General features: G+C 47.4%; 1 protein-coding gene across 3 annotated transcripts in view; it reads right to left on the bottom strand.

The window, feature by feature from the left end:
* The window catches only part of TLN2 (talin 2), a 498,389-nt gene that overhangs the window by 411,245 nt on the left and 61,782 nt on the right, over nt 1-25,362 (bottom strand). The gene's annotated exons all lie outside the window — the stretch shown is intronic.

The raw sequence follows: 25,362 nt of genomic DNA, 5'->3' as shown, positions 1-25,362 counted from the left end.
TTCTTGATGGACTCAAAACAATAGCTTACAGGGAAACTCTTGCTCAGAGCTCAGGAAAAGTAAAGGCCAGCCAATTCCAGAAAAACAAAGGGTTTTAGCAACTAACACGAGAACAAAATGATCTCATGCCCCTTTCCCACTGCGCCTGCGCCTAAGTGGGATCCTTCTCAAACTTGAAGTGCTCACTCAGAGTCAGTCACTGTTTCCACCCTAGGGAAACCCATGGGGAGGACGGCCAAGCCAGGAAGCAGATTCCAGAGGTAGCTTTTTGATGTTTAACCCAGAAAACCCTCAGACGGGGGCTCCTCAGCCAAGGAGGGGCTGGAACGCTCAGTGAGGCAGGAGACCTCATCCTCAGGGCATTAGTCACCATGTCCAATAGCCAGTTCCTTTACATCAAGGGCCTGGCCCAGGAATGAAGGTGGACCCTCCAATAATGGGCCTGAATCTCTGGGGCCCTAGAACGTACTTAAACTTCCTTCCTTCCTTTTTTATTTTTGGCTGCAGTGGGTCTTGTGGCTGCACATGGGCTACTCTCTAGTTGTGGTGCTCAGACTTCTCACTGAGATGGCTTCTCTAGTGTCAGAGCATGCCCTCTAGGCACACGGGCTTCAGTAGTTGCAGCACATAGGCCTAGCCACCCCGAGGCATGTGGGATCTTCCAAGACCAGGGATCGAACCCATGTCCTCCGAATTGGCAGGCAGATTACTAACCACTGGACCACCAGGAAAGTCCCTGTGCTCACTCTTTCAATCCTCGAGATTCTCTTACATCTCAGCGAACACGGACAGGAAAAGACCATACTTACAGGGCCCCTGGTGCCTTCCCCCCCTTATCATACAGAGTGGCACGCAGACTAAAGGGACAGGTCAAAGCAGTGAGCATGCTCCAGATCTCCTACACCGTGCAGACCCTACCCCCGCCCCTCCACTCCACAAACACACCGGAATAGTTGCATTTCTGGTTCCCTTGGAGAGAGGAACCATCAAGACGTAAATGCTCTTAAATCAATTTTTAATTCATCCCAAAAGCCCCTACATGCATTTTTAAAGCAGCAAAAAATAATTCTAAGGCATTATTAATTTATTCTGTAAGCAAATACTTAACGCATATGGATTAAGAATCCCTTGAATGACTTCTACAACAGAATAAAATAGCCTGTGTTCCACCTCAAAGTGGTGCTGGGGTAGGGATTGGGGGAGTAAAAAATAACCCCCGAAACACCCCAAAACATTGGCCATACTTAGAGGCTATTCTGTTTGGAAGAAACTCTAAATAAGTCACGTGTGAAGGTATGAATTATTTTTGAAATCAGCCAAACCTGCATTGCCTCCCGCAGCTGGGTGGTCTTCCAGCGCACAATCCCCAACCACCGTCCCATGCACAGCTCTCTGCAATTTCCTTTGCAGGGACCCCACCAGGGGTCCCTTTTGATAGGGCTCCAAATAATCTCTTCTCTGGTCTTTCTCACCTGGAGATCCCTGAGGGCACCCTTAGTACCCTGCACAGGGCACCCAGGAGATCAACAGTAAGGAACAGGTGGGAAGAGGGAGAGAGGTGATATCTTACAGAGGCCGCTGCAGGTAACTAAGATGAACGATAATAAAATTTGGGGAGGAGGATGGGTATAAGTGTACCTTTCCCTGCCCCGAGACCAGCATAGCTCAGCCAATGCTCAATCAAGCTTGAAAACCCAGGACTGTAATAAAGATACAAGGAAACAGTCTTCCCAGAGGCCCAGCCCACACTGAGCAGCCAGCTTCCCCATCCATCAGCCTGACAGCAGCAGAGACAGAAGTAGGCTGGAAGGTGTTGGGTGTCCTCTGCCTCCTGCCTTCAGAGCTGCATTTTCCACCTCCTTTCTCCCTTCTCTCCTGCACCTGACATTCACTGATTCCAGGGGCAGTTCAAATCTCTTACCCGGGGAAAAGGCCCTGCATACCCTGACCCTGTATTGAGCTCCCCTGGCTCAGCCACTGCCCAGAGATGCCCCTTCCCTTCCACCCCCACAGCCACAACCTAGCGCTGGGAGTGTGTCTGGTGTCTGGGATTCTCCCCACCCCACCACATCCCACCTTCTCCTCGCCCCCTTTGAGGTGTGTCCCCAAGCCATTCCTTCCAGGAAAGCCCAATACCCTCATCTGATATCAAGCTACCTCCCCTCAAAACCCAGATCAAATGCCCTCAAGCCTCCAAAATGACCCCTCTGAGCCTCCCAATCTAAATTAGTCTCTCCTCCATATATGCCATGCCAGAGGCTTTTGTCCCCCTGTGAGACATCCAATATCCAGAGGGTTAGTTTCTGTGTGCCCTTTCACACTCCTCCCTAGACTGAGTTCCTGGAGGGCAAGAATGCTATGCAGGGAACAAAGATAAAGGTGGCTCAAACAGTGAAGCCTCTTGACAAAACAGTCCAGACTCGGATACCTATGAAATGCCTATGCCTTGGTGTTAAAGATTCTTATGGGTTTCAGGGAGACAATTCTAGAATCAAATCAAGCACACAAATAGCCTAAGCAAGGATTTATGGGTTTGGGGTTTTTGTTTGTTTGTTTGGGTACAGTCTAGTAACTCAACCACATTAGTCCGTAAGTTCAGGTTCTATCTTCCCAGGAAACAGACTTCTTCAGTGTTCCTTCGGGACCAAAAAATGCTGCAACTTCAAAATGCAGAGGCACACTCCTCTTTAGAAAAGACACAGCATCTCAATAAGCAACATTATTAAAGAGGCCGAATTTATAAACTCACTCTCATGGCACAGATTTCTTTTTGAGACAGATCAACCCACACACTTTTTCTTCTGATTCATTGAATGTGTTATGCGGGTCTAGAATTCAGACACTTCCCTAAGCCAGAAAATCCATTTGCTTGTGAAGAGACAGAAATGGCAACGTCGTTATGCTGGTCTCCAATGAGAAGCCGGCTTACATGCTCCAAATAAAGTAAGGAGGCAATATCTAACCCCAGTCAAGAAGCCTCTGGGATCTATTTTCCCCTCAACACAAATGTTTCTCATTTGGTCCAAGCTCCATTTCAATTACATGCCAAGAAAAGACAAAGAAAAAGCCACTACCACCCACTCCTGCTTTCATGAAAACATTATAAATTATCTTTATTACATCATATAGTAAAGTGGCCTCACATAAGGCAACACTGACAAATGGTTGCAGCAGCCGTTTTCCTGCCTGGTTCATAGGTGTCCCCCTGCTTGTCTGCCAGGCAGTGGCCTTTCCTCTCCAGAAAACAGCCCGGGGACATGCTAATGCCTTTGATGTTTGTTTCTAAAGGACTGTCATGAACACCAACAGAATAAAACAACTTCTGTGTAACATTAAATAATGTTTGTTTCAGCAACAAAACTTGAATGAATAGAGTGTCTTAACAGTATCTTTCCTCAGCTAAGTCAATCCCAGCTTACAGCTGGGAGGTCAGTAGTTTTAACTTCCACCTAGAGCCCACAGGTTGGGTTTCCCAGGTGGCACAGTGGTAAAGAATGCACCAGCTAATGCAGGAGACATGGGTGATGCAGCTCAATCCCTGGGCCGGAAAGATCCCCTGGAGGAGGAAATGGCAACCTGCTGTGTATTCTTGCCTGGAGAGGTCCACGGACAGAGGAGCCTGGTGGGCTACAGTCTATGGGGTTGCAAAGGGTCGAACACCACTGAGTGAGCACAACAGAGCCCACAGGCCAACTCCCTTGTCAGCATTCAGGTACAAGCATTTCAAAGAAATTGAAATCACCAAGCTATCTCCTCTGGCACAGTCCTCAATTAAGTAAACTCCTAAGTGTTAAACTCTGAGGGTCCTACAGGCTCACACTCCAGAATGGACGCCAAAGCTCTCCCATTTAAACCAAAAAGAAAGGAAGGAAGGAAAACATGAAGCACCTGAATTCTAAAGACTAGTTGGTGATGGACAGGGAGGCCTGGCGTGCTGCAATTCATGGGGTTGCAAAGAGTCGGATACGACTGAGCGACTGAACTGAACTGAACTGAGACAACCTTTATTATCAGTGTCTAGTCTTCCCAAGGTCCTGGATGGTGGTTGGTAAGAACTTACATAAGATTCTATACTCAAGGTCTACCTTTTTCATTCCAACCAAAAATTTTAGATGCAGTAGGAAACTTGGGAATTCCTGGGCCCGTGGCTTATCAAATTCTCCTGCCAGAATTTCACTAGACAGAAGAGGGTGGGCCACCAGGATCGGGAAGCCATTCATAGCAAGCATGAGATGCTGTTCATTTCATTCAAGTTCTATATCCTAGCTTCAATTCTTATCAGGCAGATTTTCCACTTACTCAATATGTACATGTGGCCAGTGCCTCTCATGGCTTGTTCCACCTCTCCCTTGAGATGTTCTTTCTGTCCCTTCCTTAACAAACTTGTTTAAAAATATGTATATTTATGTACATGCTAAAGTACCTCATCTTCCAAATTCCCTGGGTGAAATTAAGGCTCCAGTAGTAACCTTAGGAGCATTCTGTGGTTTCATACACCCAGGCTAGGTTCACCACCCCGCACTTCGTCGTGGTCCAGGAAGCAGGAATCTCGGCTCCGTTCTTCCTGCAGACGAGGAACCTCAATGTGTGATGACTTTATGAAGAGAGTTGGAGGCAGCCCTAAGTACAGAACCCAGGTCTCCGGCCTCTGAGTCAGGGGCTTTTCACCCATTTGCATCCAACAGTTCATAGCCACCCAGAGTCAACCCTTAACTCATAAGGTCCTGGTCCACTTTAAAATCTGTCCCTACCTCTGCTCTATATTCAGGCAGGTTTAAGTGAATCAGTGTTTTCTTTTGAGCTTACCTCAAGGTTCACAAAATAGGAACTTGAATTTTCATGGGTTTCAGATTGCTAAAATCCCCTTGGCCTTTGGAAATATTTTGACTTCTCGCCCACTCACAGTGCACGGTGTCCCCATTGATACACAGTGCCTAAAATTAACAGTATAAGCTGCTTCGTGAAGGACAAGTCAGCATTCAAAATCTAAAAAGAGAACCAAATCAAATCTACAAGGGAAAAGTGTCATCCCAAATACAATGCAATTCAGTTCAGAACCATGCTGACCACTCTCCTTTAAATGGCCTTGGAGCCAGTGTTATCTACTGTTAGAGATGGTTCAGATGGTAAAGAATCTGCCTGCAATGAGGGAGACCCAGGTTCGATCTCTGGGTCAGGAAGATCCCCCGGAGAAAGGAATGGCTACCCACTCCAGTACACTTGCCTGGAGAATTCCACAGACAGAGAAGCCTGGTAGATCACAGTTTATGGGGTCACAGAATCAGACATGACCGAGGGACTAACGCTTTCACTTCACATTTAAAAGCAAAAGGGGAAAGGGGCCATGCCAATATAAAAGTTGTATCTGTCAATTTCAAGGGGCATCATATACATCTAAAGCGGTGGTTCTCCATAGGGAGCAATTTTAACCCCTCAAGGGACAGCTGGGGATATCTGGAGACATTTTTGTCTGTCACAGTTTAAGTGGGAGAGGGAGACGCTACTACTCTAGTGGGTAGAGGCCAGGGTTGGGGCTAAACACCCTATCATGCACAGGACATCCCCCACAAAAAGAACCGTCCAGCCCCAAATGTGAGTGGCACTGAGGCTTAGTACATGTACCTAAAACACAGGAAGAATACTAGGGTGAAGTCACGAGTCCTGCTTCTTCCCCAGTGGGCTCTTGGTCTGGGCGAAGCACTTGAATTTCTGGGTCTCTGGTTCACTGCCACTCAAAGAGGTCAGCCTGTGTCAGAGATTTTGCAACATCAGCACTGAATTCAAACATTACATCTGCAAGCCTTCCAGCATGGCAGCTCTCCAAGCCTTTGTGGCTACTGTTTCTCACCCTAACACCCTTCACCAGGGGCATTTCCCACCAGTCCTCTCTCAGGTCCATCACATTTCCCTTGGAAGGAGGAGCAGTGCTGAAAGCGACCTGTTTCTTAGTATCACAAAGCACCACACACATCCTCAGTGATCTCTCAGTTCACAGAAATAAAAGCAGAGAGTTCCTGGATACAACCTTCTTCCAACTCTTAAACCATTCTACGCCGTCAACAAACCAAGGACAGACATGTAAGCTACATTTTACATTCTATAGTCTGCTTTGAAAAAATGTCTAAGCAAAAAAAAAAAAAAAGAAAAAAGTGTTATAATAAAAGAAAACAGCATGGCTACCATGGTATTCAATGATGTAAAAGGTTTTTTTGCATTTTCATAATATTTGGCAACCATCAATCAGCCTACCACCCCAACTTAAGGAGCAGACTCAGGATGAAGTCACAGTTTTGTGGACAGAGTCAACCTGAGACCATCTTCCCATTCTCAAGACCTTCTCTACTGGCTCCAGCTGTAGACACCACTTCCATGAGACCAGCTTAGGTAAGAGGCTGAGCCCCTCCATATATAATCCAATGGTATCTAAAACCACAGAGCCCAGAAATTGTTTTACAAGTAGAATTCTCATTTTTAGGAAAACAAATATAACCTGTCTGACTAGGGGGAGAAAATCAACATGTTAAACTGCCTCCATAAGTCCACATTGCTCTCTTTCTCTCAACGAAGGCAAAAGAGCAAACCACTTGTCCAGTCACGCTGCTTAGGAATCCTTTTGTCTCCACTGCACTCAAAGCCAGTGATTCTCCAGATCCCAAGCTGGGACGCATACCTGGACTCACGGGAAAAGCAGAAGCCAACCAGAAGAGAAAAGAGGGAAGCGTAATTTCTAAAACTAAAACGCAATAGCACACACCCCTGCTGCAAGATGAAGGGTTTCCACACATTTCATTTGCCTCAAAAAAGAAACAAACCAATACTCCCCACAAGTTTCCAATACATCCATTATCCATAAAGCAAATGTGAAGAAGAAATTCAAAAATCATTTAAGAACGAAAACTCTACAGATGACAATAGAGAGTTAATGTCTTGAGGCAAGGCTTCCTCTCGGCAAGTGCAAATCTGAAATCATAATAAAGATGCTGAAGGATTTAGTCATGAGCCCTCCCCTCTGCCATCAGAAGGAATGGCAAAAATGCAGAGTGAGTGCTGGGAGCCAGAACATTTCATTTCTTTCTAACTGTGCAAAGAATTTGCATTTAAAATGAGCATTTCATCAGTGCTTCTAAGAATGCTTGATATTATGCTGCTAAGAAGAATAAAAGTGGTCCTCCACAACATCAAATTTCTAATTATTTAATTGCAACACAAGTATCTGGGTTCCCTGGTGGACTCAAGAACACTTGTAACTAATTACATCTTCCCAGTCAGGTGAAACTTCAAACACGGTCAAATACAGACAACTCTTAAAATATACTCAAATCACATTACCAAACAGTAACAAGGATAAAAAGTACCTTCCTGGTGACTAAACACCCCATGAGTCAAACTTTACTTTCTATATAATTTCACATTTACAAGGAAAGTAGTATCAAAGAGATAAAGATTTGTATGAGAACTAAAAACCATTAGGAAAGCAAAAGGCATTTTTTTCTTGAGCAGCTAAGTACTGAACATCTACCTTGAGAAGGATGGGGTGCTGAAGCAGGATCAAGGCAGGACTCAGTGGCAGGAAAACCCAAGAGAGACACCCCCGCTCCCACCCAAGCCAGGAAGGGGAGTGCTTATATACACAGGACCTGTAAATTAATAACCCTGATTCTCAGCATCTACATTCAAAACACAAAACTAAAATTTGATTTTTTTTTTAAAAGGAAGAAGGATGAAAGAGAGAGATCCAGGGGAGAGACACCAGAGAGTGCCTCATTTCTTCCACCAACAGAAGTGGGATCAGGCTTCCCCGGTGGCTCAGATGGTAAAGAATCTGCCTGCAATGCAGAAGACCTAGGTTCGATCCTTGGGTTGGGAAGATCCCCTGGAGAAGGGAATGGCAACCCACTCCCAGTATTCTTGCCTGGAGAATCCCATGGACAGAGGAGCCTGGAGGGCAGCAGTCCACGGTGTCACAAAGAGTCAGACACAGTGGAGCGACTAACACTTTCACTTCACTCCCTTCAGAAGCAGGATCAGAAAATGGGGATGTCAGTCAATGGCTTTGCCCTAAGTAACTTGTTAAAAGTAGGAGGCGCTTTGTCTTCTTTACTCTCTAACAACAGTGCAGGGTAGAAAGAAATACTAGAAAAATATTAATACAAGTTTTAAAAAAGGGTTACCAGAGCCATGGGGCTAGAAAGAAGGCCAAGAGCACTCTGTTCTGCAGGGGAATAAACGCTCCAATGAGACACGAGGCTTTTGTGATCATAGCCACCAGCTGAACTGAACGCCACAAAGGGAATTCTTGCGAATCTGAAGCTGTTTTCCCATCTCCTTCTCCATCTTCCTCACGTGGGTGGCTGCTCTGCGGTCAGTATAGCTTTTCACCAGGGCTAGATGACTTCCTAACAAGGGCATTTTAATTAAACATGAGACATGAGGCAATGCGAGCGAAAAGAACCCTCAGCTAGGGATGGTGTCCAGCCTGAAGCCTCCATGTGGCTCCCGTTCCGACCAGGGCCTGGCACCAAGCTGGCTTCATATGTGCTGGTTCTGAAGCTGGACAGGCGGCCTGGGCCTGCTGGCAAGAGCCACACCCGCAGCTCAGGGCCATTTCCTGCGCTGGCTCTCTAGTTATTTCAGCCTACTGCACTACCTCACCCTTCTCCCCCAAACCGAGTGTCCCCTCCAGTTAAGCAGACTTCCCCAGCATCCCCAAGGGGTGACACCTCTTATCATCTGTGCCTGGCAAATTCCCAGGCTGGGGATCTGGACCATAAGGGTCCAGGGAGATGAGTCACTGGCTCAACACCAAGAACCCAGCGGGTAGTGCTGGTTTCCAAAACAGATGGCCCTAACGACTCATGGAGCAACCGGCCAACTCCATGGTGCTTCCTTTAACTGGACCGCCCAGGGGCCTTTCAGACTGAGGCCAAGGGCCAGCTGTGGACAGCTGATGCATGCCACCCCACTCTCTTCTGAGGGTTTCTGTGAAACAGCAACAACAACAAAAATCCAGCCCTCCTCCTCCTAACTCCTACAGAGACTGTCCCAGGCCATTACCTCATCAGCTTGGATAGGGTCTAGCCAACACTTGGACTTTCCTGTGCTGACCCGGCCATTCTTGAGCCAGCAGCAATCTCCCTCAGAGCTCTTGCCTGTGTCCTTCCCTCTGCCTGGAGTATTCTGGCCCAGGTGCCTCACCTGGATGGCAAACTTTCATCCTTCAAGTCTTAGCTTAAACGTCATCTCTCAAGAGGCTCATCCAAAACACCTACCCCCTGCTCCTCGGCTCCCCCCTCACTCGGCTTCGCTCCCCTTGCTCCCAGCTGTTGGCCCAGGACTGGAGCGGAGCTTGGCCCATGGTGGATTCCCAGGCATGATTTACTCCACGAATGAATGCCCCGGGAAAAGTAAATCAAAACCACATCTGAATTCTCGCTCCTCAGAATAAATCCATCCGTGTCCAAATGCACGTACAAGAATATTCGCCTCAGCTTGTTTATAAGAGCCCAAATCTGGAAACTACCAAAATGTCCGTGAACAGAAGAAGAAACCCTATGAATAAAAGGAATAAACACTCGACAACATCGGGAATGACAGGCCCACGATTCACAGGGCGGCGTGGAAGCATCTCACAACCGTCACGCTGGACCAAAGCAACGGGAAACAACGACACACTGGCAGATTCCATCATAGAAAGTTCAAGGGGGTAAAAGTCAAATCAGGATAGTGATTCCGAGGAGGAGGCAAAGTCGCTGTTGAGGGCACCTGGGATTCTGGCTACACTCTTTCCTGATCTGGGCGCGGGTTATACAAGTGTGCTCAGTTTGAGAATTCCTCAAGTTGTAAATTTATGATTTGTGTACTTCAATTCTGTTTCAACAACGCTTCAAGATAACACGTGACATAAACATGGGTTTCTTTTCCCTTTTTTAAAAAATATTTATTTATTTGGCTGCACCGAGTCTCAGTTGCAGCACGACAGATCTTCGATCTTTGTCGTAGCATGTGAGATCTTTAGTTGGGCGCATGCAGGATTCAATTTCCTGACCAGGGATCGAACCAAGGGCCCCTGAATTGGGAGCACAGGGCACCAGGGAAGTCTCTGGGATTTTTCTCTTAAAAGAGCCAACTATAGACACTAATCTGTCACAGAGCCCAACATCCTACACCCAGGCCTGGATGGTGTTTTACGGGTGTGCAACACTAGCTCGCTCTACATACATCTAGCATGTTGTCCAGCTGCCATGTGACTGCATCTAAGCCTTCCAGGGCTCAAATCCACCAGGACAATGCTATCTGCTACAATATTCTTCTTCCTCACAGTCCCAGAAATGCCAGACTGGGTCCTACCATTACTCACTTTAGATGGAAACAGGTGACAAGAATCACTGCCTGCATAGACTGAATACTTGTGTTCACTTGTCCCTGCCCCCAGAATTCATGTTGAAATCCTACCCCGCAGTGTGATGATATTTAGAAGACGGTTAGGCCATGAAGATGGAGCCCTTGTGAGTGGAGTTAGCGCCCTTATAAAAGAGACCCTAGAGAGCTCCCCAGCTCCTTCTACCATACAAGGACTCAGTGAGAAGACAGCCATCTGCTTACGAACAAGGAAGTGGGCTCTCAGATACCAAACCCGTCAGCACCATGGTCACTGTAGACTTTCCAGTCTCCAGAACAGTGATAGAAATTCCTTCTGTTTATACGTTGCCCTGTCTGTGGTACTGTTAGAGCAGCCCGAATGGCCTGAGATGCATTCCCCTGCAATCACAGCACATGGGCAGACATGTGAGGCCACAACTCTGCTCAAAACCCAATGACCTGACTTGCCTGGTGGTCCAGTGGTTAAGAACCCGCCTGCCAATGCAGGAGACACAGGTTCCATCCCTGGCCACGGGCATTCCACATGTCACCGGGCAACCAAGCCCTCACACCACAACTATGAGCCCATGCACCTAGAGCTTCTGCTCCACAACTAGAGAACAGCCCCTACTCACCCAGCTAGAGAAAGCCTATGAGCAGCAGTGGAGACCCAGCGCACTCCACTAGAGAACAGCCCCTACTCGCCCCGCTAGAGAAAGCCTATGAGCAGCAATGAAGACCCAGCGCAGCCAAAATTAGTTAATTTTTTAAAAACCAATGACCTGAAGCCCTGGGTCACACAAAGAGAACAAGAAGCATGGGTTACCTGCTATCTTTTTAGTAATTTCCTCTTCTTAAAGTTGTTCATGAAAACTGATCGTTCAAGGGAAACTCCTCTTAGGCAGGAAAAAAATAACCAATGAGTGACAAAGCTTAGGAGCAGAGACAGCTAAATGGCCCCAGGCCAACTATGATCTGGAGGACACACGGCCAGCAGAGAATCAGAGGGAGGAGAAGAGAGAACTGCGCCTGCCCAGGACATCTACTGAGACACAGTCAGTGACAGGTCTGTGCGTTCAAGGGCCCAAACCACAAATACCAGTCGGATCATGATCCTACTGCCAACCTGCAAAACAGAGGTCCACATTCGATCTTGCCCGGCATGCGTGTGCACTTTACTCACACACATTCCACACACTTGCACACACACTCTCACCTCCAACTTGAATAAACTTCCCTCTGTTGAAAATTAATCTCACCAAATATTCCGGCTTGAGGAATAGTGCAAAGGTATACAGTTACTAGGGTTTCCCTGGTAGCTCTGACAATAAAGAATCTGCCTGCAATGCGGAAGACGAGGGTTCGACCCCTGGGTTGGAGATCTGCTGGAGAAGGGAATAGCTACCCACTCCAGTATTCTTACCTGGGAAATGCCATGGACAGAGGTGTCTGGCAGGCTACAGTCCCTGGGTTCACAAAGATTTCACCTTCTGCTTTGCAGAAGACACAACTTAGCAACTAATATTTTCTCTTTCACACCCTGCTTTATAAAATATGTCCCCTTCCTGAATGAAGTACACTCCTGTTTTGTCATCCTATCTATCTATGCTTCTGCCCTGGAAAGGTAGAAAGAGCAGATCAATCGATCTCTGTTGCAATTCCTTTTTTTTTTAAAAGCAGACCCACTGGTTTCCAAAGGTAGCCTGTGAATGAGCAGACTCCTGGGATGGGGGTCGCACTACCATGGCCCCCACTCAGGTCCACTTGTCACGGAGAAGTGAAATGGGAGAGGAGGACAGTAAGAAACTGCCTGACTGAACTCGTCTGGGCAAACGACAGGACCCTTCAACCCAGCACGAAACTCACATTTCTTAATGTGGAACCCCTCCCCCACCTATCGGTCTGGGAGCCGCTCCAGGAATGGTAGAGACAACCAGGACCAGTCAGACACGGCTCTTTACTGACAATGAATCCATGTGCCGTTTCTCATTAGGCCCAGCTCGGAAGGAGAAATGAGACTCACACAAGGACCCGGGGCCCCAAGGTGACAGCGACTGCAAACTTGCCAGGTCTAATTCCCATCTCAAGGAATGCACAGCAGCGCGGGGGTAAACCCTGCCTCAGCTTGGGCTTGGAGAGAAAGTGGAAGGAGGCACAAGAGCAAGCTTTGTCCCCCATCGCTGGCCCCATCGGCGATGCCAGCAGAGCCACAACAGAGCTGGTCCGGGAGCTGCTGCGAATAAAGATCCCATTGTTGCCGCCTGTGAGGTTTTCAAAGCCCACGACACAGAAGCCAAGGCCTGACAACTGTCGGGGAGGAGCAGCAGGTCGGACTTGTCTCGTCACCATCATCTGAGGAAACCTTTTACCCATTTTCTGGCCGACCTGCCTCCCCACGACTGCTCTTTACACCAGGACAGGGAGCTCGAGACAGGGCAGGCCACAGGAAAGGACAGAACAACAGGGACTCTGTCCTGGGCGTGCAAAGCGGAAGGTGACAAATGAGAGGCTGGCTAAAGGCGAGCAGAGAAGGGGACCGAATGTGACTTGGCCACCATCCCTGTAACCCACCCAGGGTCCCTGCACCTGGCAACTGGCCCTCACTAAGGCCAGGCAAGCATGTGCCTTCCCAAGTTCCCACACACCTTCCTTTTGTCCAGTCGCTCAGCTTGTCACAGCCTTGTCAGCCAAAGACGGCAAAGGCGCCAACACAAAGCAGCCAGCTTCCTGCCTCTCCAGATCCCACAGCCCTCAGTCCCGGCGGGATCCCTCCCTGGGCAGGACCACTCTCCCAGGGAGGCAGGTCTTTTGAAAAGCCTCTTCTGCCAGTAAGGCTGGACCACCAAGTAAGATGTGGCCCAGCTCCCCTGCACAGTCATCCACCCCTGCCTGAAATAATTCACAGCTCAAACATTCAGAGTTGCTCAGTTGTGTCCGATTCTTTGCAACCCCATGGACTGTAGCCCACCAGGCTCCTCTGTCCATGGAATTCTCCAGACAAGAATACTGGAGCGAGTTGCCATTCCCTTCTCCAGGGGATCTTCCCGACCCAGGAATTGAACCCCCACTGCAGGTGATTCTTTGCCATCTGAGCCACCAGGGAAGCCCAAACATCCCCTGGAAATCCAAGGAGATCCCATTATGAAGAGCAGACAGCACATGGGCAAGCTACAAGGCATGTCAAACACTCACAAGTTTTAAGACTTAGTTCGAAAGCATGATGTCCTACTATCAAACCCTCTCCTCCCCAGACCCCCATACCCACAGCCTAATCCTAGGGATTCAAAGAGCCCTGCACACCCTCTTTCCTGCCAGAAGGCAGCAAGAGGGGACAGAGCAAGGGAGAACCTCAGCGGTGAGATACGTTCCAGACAATACCCTGGGGCAATGCCAAGCCCCAGGAACAGAAATGGCCATACATGTCTGTACTTCCAGTCTCCCAGGGAGATCAGAGCCTCTGAAAGCACCCTGACTATGTGATAAGCCCTCGTACCCAACCCAACCACTAAGAATCTAAAATTAGCCAGAAAAAGCAAGCACTCAGCCCCACTTCTCCCACACCGCACCTGATAAGTGTCACTACCTCCTCTGCCAATGACTTGTCTCAGCGAGTGCTATAAATACCACCGAGGCCTACCCGACGTGAATTATGAATACCAGGAATAGTTTCAGGGTTTCCAGGCACTGGCTGTGTGACAAAGGTGTCAAATTCAAAGTCGCCTGTGCAAGACGCAGATGCAGAGAACACACAAATCCCTTCCACCCCACCCTGCCTTCTAAACTTTGGGGAGGATTCCTCCAGCCCAGCCACCTCCTGCATGGCTGAAACCGCTGCCAGCAACACCACCCTAGGAATCCAGTGAGATGCTCTTCGCTTCTTATCAAATTGCTAGGAAGTTTGAGATGCAGGGACTTAAGTGGTTTGAAGTTATAGATAAAGACAAGTAGGATTTCAGCTTCCCTAGGTACTTAAATCTCAGAGCTTTTAAGGGGATGCATGTGTGTACTCAGTCACTCAGTTGTGCCTGACTCTTCGCCCGACCTAGGGATTGAACCCCCATCTCCTGCACTGCAGGAGGATTCTTTACCACTGAGCCTCCAGGGAAGCCCTTTAAAGGGATAAGGCCCTTGCAAACAGAGGCTGGCGGGGAAGCAGGTATTGACTGGATGACCCCAAGTGATTTCTGTCTCCCTTGCACCTTGCATCCAGAGGGTGTTTAATCGATGTCTGTGGAATGATCTTCAATCTGGGGGCTTTCAGGGGTTCAAAACTGCTGAATCCTAACCCCCGCGGTCTTGCCTGGTGCCACTGGCACAGATAAGGGAACTTGCTGAAGAGCAGAAAGTCAGCTAGGACACTGGATTGGGTGAGAGATAAAGCCCTCGGCACAGGGAGTAGGTGGGGAATGATTTGGGAAGACAGAAGCCCAGGGATGCAGATACGCATAGATGTAAGAAACAGGACTGACGGACGACAAGTAAGTGGGTCCAGCCAGTATGGTGTTCCAGAGGCAAAAGGGAGAGAGAGTTTAAGAGAAAAGGATGATAAACTGCAGGGTGTGAAGGGAGGCCAAGGATCCAGCTGTGACAGTTGGCCCCCAAAGGACAGGGGGTGGGGAGGGTCTTCCAGAACAGTGTTCTGCTCAGTGATAGCTGTGGAAGTTGAGGAGCAAGGGCAAGAGGTATAGGCTACGACTCTTTTCTAAAGTTTGTCAACTGATATCTAACTTGACACTATACTAGTGATGAAAAGAAAAATAATCACTCCCCATCAATTTACAGCCCTAAGCTTTTAACACCCTTTCTCCCCAGTGTGCCTTCCCGCCTTTGCATCTTTGTTCTTCTCTCCCAACCGGAACAGTCTGCTTTCCAATGTCATACAGAATCTCCAAGCTCAGTTGAGGCTGCACCTCCAGGAACCCTTCTAAGTTTCCCAGGTCCCCATCACTTCCTGTCCCTGTTGGGTACCACTCTCCTGACCTACAAATGGCAGAGACTGTGTTTCCTCTCTCATCACAAACTCCAGTAGACAGCGCCAAGGTCTCACTGTTTCCGTGTTTCTCTCAGTAGGTGCCATAATCCTTTGTCCATGAGACAGCCTCGAAAAACAGCAATTGATAAGCCTGTTTCTTTAAAACCAGTTGTTTTTCTCCCTCCTTTGCCCGGATTCTTTGCACTTAGTAATAGTCGTAACTGCCCACACACCACCCCTATGTCAAATATTTCCCCAGTGTGTTTGATTCTGTCAGCCCCTTGGGAAGAACAGAACATGGCAGTGAATCTAAGGGACTGGAGCTGGGGGTGGAGGGAGAGAAGACAAGATACTCGAGTTTCTCTCTTCTCTTCCCCAAGCACCGCCTCCCCCCAACCCCCACTCCATCCCACATGGTCAGAGGAAGCCAGGGCCTTGGGAAGAATGCTCTGGAGGCATCACTTCAAACCTTTATCCCAAGGAATTCAGGACTTATTAAGCTACCCTAGGTCATTTTTTTCTCTAAAGGGCTGAAATAATGGAAGTCAGACTTCTAGAGTCTGAGCTAAATACCTGGAGCTGGGATTTCCCAGATGGTCCAATGATTAGGCCTCTGCACTTCCACATCACAGGGCATGGGTTCAATCCCTGGTTGGGGGACTAAGATCCCACACACCTTGCCGCACAGTCAGAAAAATAGAAGACCTGGACCTACATGCTCGGAACAAAACCCCTTTCCTGCCCCAAGCCCTGCCCTCCCAGGGTCAAGATGAGGTCTGACAGAACTGAGCCAGGAGGAGCCAGTGGGCCAGATGCAGCAAGTCTAACAACCAGACCTAAAAATGACCCGACACTCCATGAAGGTAACCCCACATGGTAACTCCCACTAAGGCTCCTGGACAGAGAAGCAACAGCTGGGCAGGAGACAGACCTCCAGCGGCCACCACCCTCAGCCAACCACACTCCTCCAGTGAGCCTGGAAGCTGCAAGGATGGAACACGAGAATGTCAAGGCCTGGCCTCCCTCATGTGTGGGGGCAGCAGTTGAAGCCCTCTCTCCCTTGGGGTCCCAGAGGCCTCCCTTCTCTCTCCCATTTCTGCCTGCCTCTGCCACCAACACTTGCTTGAGGACTGCTCTGCAAACTGACATCAGTGGAAAGGAAACGTCCGGACTATAGTCACAGTTGAGTCATTAATTATGGCATTAACTTTCCTGGGGAAGAAAAAAGCCAAAACGAGCCACCAATTGCTAGGGCTTCGAAACACCAAAATGAAGTGCGTATGCCTTTATGGTGAACAAAGGATCGTGCATACATGTGTCCTGGAAGTCTCAGGAGGCGTCCTCAGCAGGCAGCCCCCCTCAGCTCTCCCACAGGCTGCTGGGGGCCTGCGATCGCATTTGTGGGTGGGCCTAGCCCCATAGAGAATAGCACCAAACACTGATTTTCTCCACCTACTCACCAGCAGCTCAGGAAGGGCTCACACTGTTTGCAAAGCCTGAAAACTATTATTTTCTGTCCTCCAAAACACAGCCCCAGGAAGCTAAATCCGAGAGGGAAGGGATAAGTGCAAACAGCCACGTGGAAAACACAAAGAAAGGAGAATTCACTGCCAGCTTGACTTAGAGCAAATAGTATCGGTGGCATTTTCATTGAATTCTTAAACAGAAGGCGGACTCCAAGTGCCACCAAAGAGAAGCAACCTGAGGACAGTTGACTGTTAAACAGGAAGGGACAAAAGGGAAACCTGGAGTCAAGTTTCCATTTTTCACACTATATAAAACCACCTCTCCGCAGCTGGCTCCATCCATCAACAAGAGAAACCCCAGCTGGGGCAGGCCTGCAACAGGCCCTGGAGAATCCCTCAAATACCCTCTCCGGGATCCCTGCAAACTGCCAGGTACCATAACACCTGCACGGGAATAATGAAAAACTGGAGATTAGACCTCCTACTTTTGACACCTGTCATGCACAGGTCGTATTTTGATCACCAGTGGGTACTTTCTGCCACTTTATCTATAGATACAGTAGACAAGAGCCTACGTGATTACTGTAAAAATCCAACTTTTAGGAAACAAGTTTTTAATACTGTTTAATATCCACCAAGAGTAAGTTGATGATGCCAAGTCACCTCTCCCCTACCAACAAATCTGCCCATCTCCTGAGATCTTCTTTACCCAATTATCTGACCTTCTACCCAAGAACCACTTTGTGTTTACCATGGAGTTGCTCAGACTTGGCAAACAAAAATACAAGATATTTTGTTAAATGTGAATTTCAGAGAAACCATAAATAATTCCTAAATACAAGTATGTCCCGTGCAATATTCACGACACGCTTCTAATAAAATTACTCACTGCTTCTCAGAGACTTAAATTCAGCAGGGCAGCCTGTATTGTATCTGGCAACTCTAGTTTGACATTCTAGAGAAAGCCTGACAACAGCTGGAAGGAAACTTTGGGATCCCCCAGCTGTCGCCTCATTCCACACAGAGGATTAGCTGAAGCGGGGCACTGGCCTTGCCACTCTGGGCAACAAGGACAGGCAGAGGGAGGCAGGAACAGTCTCTACCACACAGAGGTCAAGACCACTCTCCACTACTTACAGGGCTTACTGAAAGTATCAATATAGGAAAAATGTGAACTTAAACACACAAGCCAGACACAAAGCAAGCATTTTATACTCCTACTTATATGAGGTACAGAGATTCATAGAGACAGGAAGTAGAATGGTGGTTGCCAGGGGCGGAGGGGAAGGAAGATACTGACAAATTACTGTTTAATGGGTACAGAGTTTCAGTTTGATGAGAAAGTTCTGGAGATGGATGGTGGTAGTGGTTGGGTGACTTATGTGTACTTATTGCTCCTGAACTGTACAGTTAAATGGCTAAAGAACTAAATTTTATGTTATGTATATTTTACAACTTTTTTCTTTTAAATTAGCCAATTTTCTTCTCATTTCCACATTAGCTAGTAGCTTTTCCCTCCCTTAAGCCTAATTTATCTCTTAACTTCATGGAGTAGGTATCGTTGCTAAGATTCTCACAGTGTATGAGGAAATCACATCAGCAAGACAGGGGTGAAAGTCAAGATTGGCAAGGGCAGCAGGGTGAGTCCCTACACCCAGCTGGCCCCATCCATCTGGGCCTCCCAACCCCTGCAGAGGCACCTCACCCCCCACCGCACCTGCCTGCTCCTGCGTTTTCAGGCCTCGTCATCATCCTCCACTCAGCCTTCAGTAGGCTCTAGAAACCTCCCAGGAACAGAACTCAAGAGAGTCAAGAAAGGTCATCTCCACGGCATCAGGGAGACCACTGGGTCTGTGGAAGCAGAGCCCTAAGCCATCTCTGTAGTTGGCACACTTCTCTTCTCTGAAACAGTAACCAGGTCTTAGGGCTCTGAACTTGCCTTCAGGAAAGTGAAAAAGCCAAACAATAGCTGAAAGTCAATGAAGGGAGAAAAACCAAGTTTGATTCCTCTGGGACCAAGAAAGGGTTCTTTCCCATTTGCTCACACAGTGATGTCACACACACATCCCTCCTACCACCCGACTCCGAAGGCTCCAGGCCAGACACGTTCTGGTGTAAAGTTACAGGTCACTTGCCTTGCAAGGGCCAGACAAAACAAGATTTGGGGACTTCAGAAATGGCTCTGACATATACAGTTAAAAAAACAAAACCCAGGCAGAGTCAAGGGCTAGAAAATATTTTCAAAGGCCACAAACCTGTGCAAGGGTCCACACACTGTCTGGAGACAGCAGGCAGGCTCCCTCACTCAGTCCTGGTCAGTCCCTGGGTCGGTCCTCAGGGCTGTGTAGACTCTCCTTCCCAGGAACCCATATTCTTTTTTTTTTTTTTTTTTTTGCAGGAGGGGTGGGTTTGGGAGGGGGGGTCACTCACCATAAGCCCTTTAGGACTTCGGATTCTTCTCAGCTCTTACTTGCCCAATCTGACCCTGACCTGGCCAGACAGCTAAACAGCCACAATGACCCCTCATTCCCCACACCAGACTCAGCAGGGCAGACAGAGGGACAAGGGGGTGGGTCTTTAGCAGGGGTTCTCTTACTTTTCTGAGCCACAGAATCACAATGGAGATTCCCATGCCACCCCCACCCCATCCCCAGATTCCTCTTACCATCTAGTGCAGGGTCCAGGGACCACCAGGTTTGGCAAGTACCCCAAGCAATTCCAAAGGAAGGGGATCCTCAGACCATACACAAAACAGAGGCCAGATTTAAGCTTTAAAAAAATAAATGTTAGAGCAATTCAATGATACATAAGAATGCTGACAATATAATGTTTGGTGGGGAAAAGCTGAAGAGCCAACTTCATATCCTAGGGGTCCAAGTTGAATATTTATATGCATACTGAACTTGTTTCCAAGTTAACTAGTGGAGGAGATGGAATTCCAGCTGAGCTATTTCAAATCCTAAAAGATGATGCTGTGAAAGTGCTGCACTCAATATGCCAGCAAATTTGGAAAACTCAGCAGTGGCCACAGGACTGGAAAAGGTCAGTTTTCATTCCAATCCCAAAGAAAGGCAATGCCAAAGAATCTTTAACTACACAATTACACTCATCTCACACACTAGCAAAGTAATGCTCAAAATTCTCCAAGTGAGGCTTCAACAGTATGTGAATCGTGAACTTCCAGATGTTCAAGCTGGGTTTAGAAAAGGCAGAGGAACCAGAGATCAAACTGCCAACATCCGTCAGATGACAGAAAAAGTAACAAAGTTCCAGAAAAACATCTACTTCTGTTTCATTGACTATGCTAAAGCCTCTAACTGTGTGGATCAAAGCATACTGTGAAAAATTCTTAAAGAGATGGGAATATCAGACCACTTTATCTGCCTCCTGAGAAATCTGTATGCAGGTCAGGAAGCAACAGTTAGAACTGGACATGGAACAACAGACTGGTTGCAAATTGGGAAAGGAGTATGTCAAGGCTGTATATGTCACCCTGCTTATTTCATTTATATGCAGAGTACATCATGAGAAACGCTGGGCTGGATGAAGCACAAGCTGGAATCAAGATTTCTGGGAAAAATACCAATAACCTCAGATACGCAGACGACACCACCCTTATGGCAGAAAGCGAAGAGGAACTAAAGAACCTCTTGATAAAGGTGAAAGAGGAGAATGAAAAAGCTGGCTTAAGGCTCAGCATTCAAAAAATGAAGATCATGGCATCCAGTCCCATCACTTCATGGCAAATAGATGGGGAAACAATGGAAGAAGTGACAGACTTTATTTTGGGGGGCTCCAAAATCACTGCAGATGGTGACTGCAGCCGTGAAATTAAAAGACACCTACTCCTTAGAAGGAAAGTTATGACCAACCCAGACAGCATATTAAAAAGCAGAGACATTACTTTACTGACAAAGGTCTGTATAGTCAAAGTTATGGTTTTTCCAGTAGACATGTATGGATGTGAGAGTTGGAGCATAAAGAAGACTGAGCGCCAAAGAACTGATGCTTTTGAACTGCGGTGCTAGAGAAGACTCTTGAGAGTCCCTTGGACTGCTAAGAGTCAAACCAGTCAACCCTAAAGGAAATCAATCCTGGATATTCATTGGAAGGAACGATGCTGAAGCTGAAACTCCAATACTTTGGCCACCTGATATGAAGAGCTGACTCATTAGAAAAGACCCTGATGCTAGGAACAATTGAAGGCAGGAAGAGAAGGGGACAACAGAGGATGAGATGGTTGGATGGCATCAGCAACTCAATGGACATGAGTTTGAGCAAGCTCTGGGAGATGGTGAAGGACAGGGAAGCCTGGCATGCTGCAGTTCACGGGGTCGCAGAGAGTCAGACATGACTGAGCAACCGAACATACAGCTGCTGAATATACATACAGCCAATAAGTATCAATCAATACATATTGAACTTATTTCCAAGTTAACTAAGGATTAAGACTTCCTTCTATAAACATGGTGATTTTCAGACACCATCAGCTTCTGAATCTGCCTGCTCATTCAGCTATGCTCATGATATTCCAGTGCACCAGACTGATGCCAACTTGTGGTCCCCTCACCATCTGAAAATAGGATCTGCTATTGAAGGGAAGAGAGTGATCGGTGGGGAGAAGAGGGTTCCAGACCAGGGTCTTTTCTGATTCAGAGCTGAAGGGTGAGGACTCCAAAGACATGCGGAGAGATCAGCTGGGAAACTGGCTGGCCAGAGCAGAGATTTTGCAGGAGATGGAAGAAAACAACGTTAGAAAAGTGAGTTGGGGGTCCAGCTATATATGCAACCAGGGCCACTTGAGCAGCACTGGAGCCACAACACACAATGAACTGTGTGCCAGAACTTGACAAGGAATGCAAATTGTTCTACAACCAGGACAGGGAAGAAATAGCAAGAAGGAAGGGGAAGGGGGATGGGGTACGGGACAGTGGAGAGTAAATCAGAAAATGCAGACCAACAATCATCCAACCACCCACCTTTGACTAAGCATATTAAGTCTGGAAGCCCAGCCACATTTTCAACTTTCTCTTGTCTTTACTATGCATAGCTGTGGCAGAGTTCTCTTTGCTTTTGAGAACTTGGCACTCCAGGGCCAGTAGCTCAAAACACTGGAGTGGTCCTGACAGCAGCAACTGTGATTTCTCAGCCCCCTTCCTTGTGCCAGCTCACCTGCCTTTCAAGCATCCACCTCAGCCCCGAGGCTCCAGTAGCAGAGAGAGGAGTGAAAGGGAAGATGCCAGCATCAGGACCAACTCTGGCATGGAGCATCCTTCAGAAACAAAGGATTCCTGTTATGCACAAGACTTTCACAGACCCCCTTCGTGAGAAACTACAATACCAGGCACCACCACTTATCACCCACCAGCCATGTGGGCCTCCTCCTTTAAGAGCTGGTCTATCTCTAAGGCTTCTCTTGGGAAATTAAGCCACTTTACTTCAGGCTTTGAAAACTAATGCTTGGTGACAAGTTATTTTTCCTACTGTCAAAGAATAATACCCAGAATTCAGTATTCTATATTAAAATCAGTTCTTTTTGCTATACATCAAAAGCCCATTCCCTCCTACAAATGGCAAAGCTGAGATACCACACCAAGGGATGTAAAAAGCAGCAGCCAGTTGCCCTGGAAAATCACGCCAATAATACCCTCTCTCACCCTGAAGAAAGAAGCCCCCAACGCAAATAAAGGAGAAGAAACGAAGAGCATGCACCATCTTAGTCATCTGTTAGTAGGATAAGCTGCATTTTAACATTTTAAACTAGGTCAGAACTTGGGCTCTGATATTGGGCTTTCTTTTATTTATTATTTTTATTTTTTGCCTATGCTGGGTCTTTGTTGTTGCACACAAGCTTTCTCTAGTTGTGGCAAGCAAGGGCTGCTGCTGCTACTGCTGCTAAATCGCTTCAGTTGTGTCCGACTCTGTGCGACCCCATAGACGGCAGCCCACCAGGCTCCCCTGTCCCTGGGATTCTCCAGGCAAGAACACTGGAGTGGGTTGCCACTTCCTTCTCCAATGCATGAAAGTGAAAAGTGAAAGTGAAGTCGCTTGGTCGTGTCTGACTCTTAGCGACCCCATGGACTGCAGCCTACCAGGCTCCTCCATCCATGGGATTTTCCAAGCAAGAGTACTGGAGTGGGGTGCCATTGCCTTCTCCGGAGCAAGGGCTAGCTAGTCTCTACTTGCGGTGAACGGGTTTCTCATTACAGTGGCTTCTCTTGCAGAGCATGCGCCCTAGAGTGCAGGCTTCGGTAGTTGTGGTGCATGGGCTTAGGGACCTCATGGCATGTGGGATCTTCCGGGATTAGGGATCAAACCCATGTCTCCTGCACTGGCAGGCAGATTCTTTACCAGAGAGCCACCAGGGAAGTCCCTGGTATTGGGCTTTTAAAGTACTTTCTTACTTTATATTTGGAGTAACAGATTGGTGAGTCTAGAGACTCCTTCCTAAATTATGATGCCTAATAACCAAAGCGTATTTCTAACTTTGTGGATCTCAATTACAGAGCCTGCTGTGCTTAAAAGAAATTAAAAAATTCTTTGATTAAAACTGTTAGCTGCACCATAAGATTAAAACATAATGTCTTCTCTTCCAATGGATTTCAAGTGTTTCAGCCTTTAATCAGAAGTGGTCAACCTCTCACCTGTTTGTAACAAAGAATTCCTCATGGGTTTTAGACAAGAAACACATGACTGTGAGGGCACTAGAGGGAAGGGCAGACACACAACAGAATCAACCAAATGAGGAGGAGAGGCTCCTTCCAGCTTGCCCACTTCAAGTCTCATTCTTCCCTCCCTGGATGGCTCTAATATGATCATGTATTCTTATAACTACATTTGCAAATGACTGACTCAATTCAATAACTGCTACCTAATTATATCTAGACTTGGGATGTACTTGTTTGAGGGAAGCTATATGGAATTAGGGCCTTAACCACCGGGAACTCTGTTGTTCTTCATTGCTGTGAGCCTGTCGTCTACAGCACTGGTGTCTCCCCAGGCCTCCCCAGGGCAATTATGGACCCAAAGGCTCCAGTGGAATCTAATGTAAGGTGAATATATAGGTTCAGTGGGGCCAAGCAGAGACAGGCTTCCAAGTTCAACTCCTAAATCCATGGCCTTGGGGATGAGCTGAAAGTACAGATCCCTAGGCCCCTCTGGAGGACTCTCCATCAGTACCCTGGGGAGGGGCAGCCGCAGGTGACAGTACAGCCTTAGCAGTTCAGCCCTGGCTTACTGTAGATAAGCAGTAGCAGTTCTGGATAAGTGCCAGCAGCCCCTCACAATAGCACATTAGCCAAGTATGAAGCTAGAAACCAACTTACTGTGGATCGATATAGCTGGTACAAAAACAGAAAAACACTGGAGTGAGGAGTGGCAGGAAGTCAGGTCCCCTAATACCCTCAGGGGATTTGGAACTTGAGAGGGGTAAATTTTATCAAAGGAACACTTCCAAGGATGACTGAGCCTTTGAAGAAAGGGTTCAGGGTCCTGTGCCCTTCCAGTCACTTGTCTTGCCAACTCAGTCACAGGCTTTTTCCATGTATTTCCCTGGCCATCCTGCTTGAAGCCACCTCTCCCCACTTTAAACTCCTAATGTACATCACGAATACAACTTCCCAAATTGCATCCCACTCCACTAGTGAATAGTCCATAACCTTAAAAGAAAACAAAGGGTTTCTTGGACAATAAAGTCTGATAAACCAAAGATTATGCGGATGTGTATTCATTATGGAGACTATGATTCTGAGATTATTAATAAATTGTTCAATTTTATTTGACCTATTCTAAATGCAACTGACCTACGAACCTGTTTTCAAGGAAAACCTATTACTGACTTGCTGAACTGAAGATCTACAGAAGATGTGGGGAAATGCTGAGCTATCCCATTCACGCAACAACTCATTATGTCACAACTTATAATATGCTATTTAAGTGACTTGAATAGTTATTTAATCTTTTGTTATTTAGTTCTGTATGCATTTGGGTATTATCTTAAGTAGAATGTTCATTTAAGTTAAGATCACATCTTACATGCCTTTGAGTTTCCAGCAGCCCCAAGTCTACCTGCTATAGAGATACACTCAAATTCTTTAAAGTGTTCGCTCCGACAGTATAAAACACGTGTCTTAGAATATATGATTTTTAAAACCTCAGATCATCAAGTTTCTATATACATACGGGCTTCCCTGGCGGCTCAGTCAGTAAAGACTCCACCTGCAAGGCAAGAGACCCAGGTTGGATCCCTAGGTTGGGAAGCTACCCTCAAGGAGGAAATAGTAGCCCACTCCAGTATTCTTATCTGGGAAACATCATGGACAGAGGAGCCTAGAGGGCTACAGCCCATGGGGTCACAAGCATGGGCTGTGACTACACCACCACACTACCACACACACACACACATATACAGGGGGCTTCCCAGGTGGCTCAGTGGTAAAGAATCTGCCTGCCGATGCAAGAGACGCTGGCTCAATCCCTGGGTCAGGAAGATCCCCTGGAGGAGGAAATGGCAACCCACTCCAGTATTCTTATCTGGGAAATCTCACAGACAGAGGAGCCTGGCTG

Source organism: Capra hircus, chromosome 10, assembly GCF_001704415.2.
Source record: "Capra hircus breed San Clemente chromosome 10, ASM170441v1, whole genome shotgun sequence".
NCBI classification, from domain to species: domain Eukaryota; kingdom Metazoa; phylum Chordata; class Mammalia; order Artiodactyla; family Bovidae; genus Capra; species Capra hircus.
Note: the sequence above shows the minus strand (reverse complement) of the source record. Positions and strands in the feature narration are given on the sequence as shown.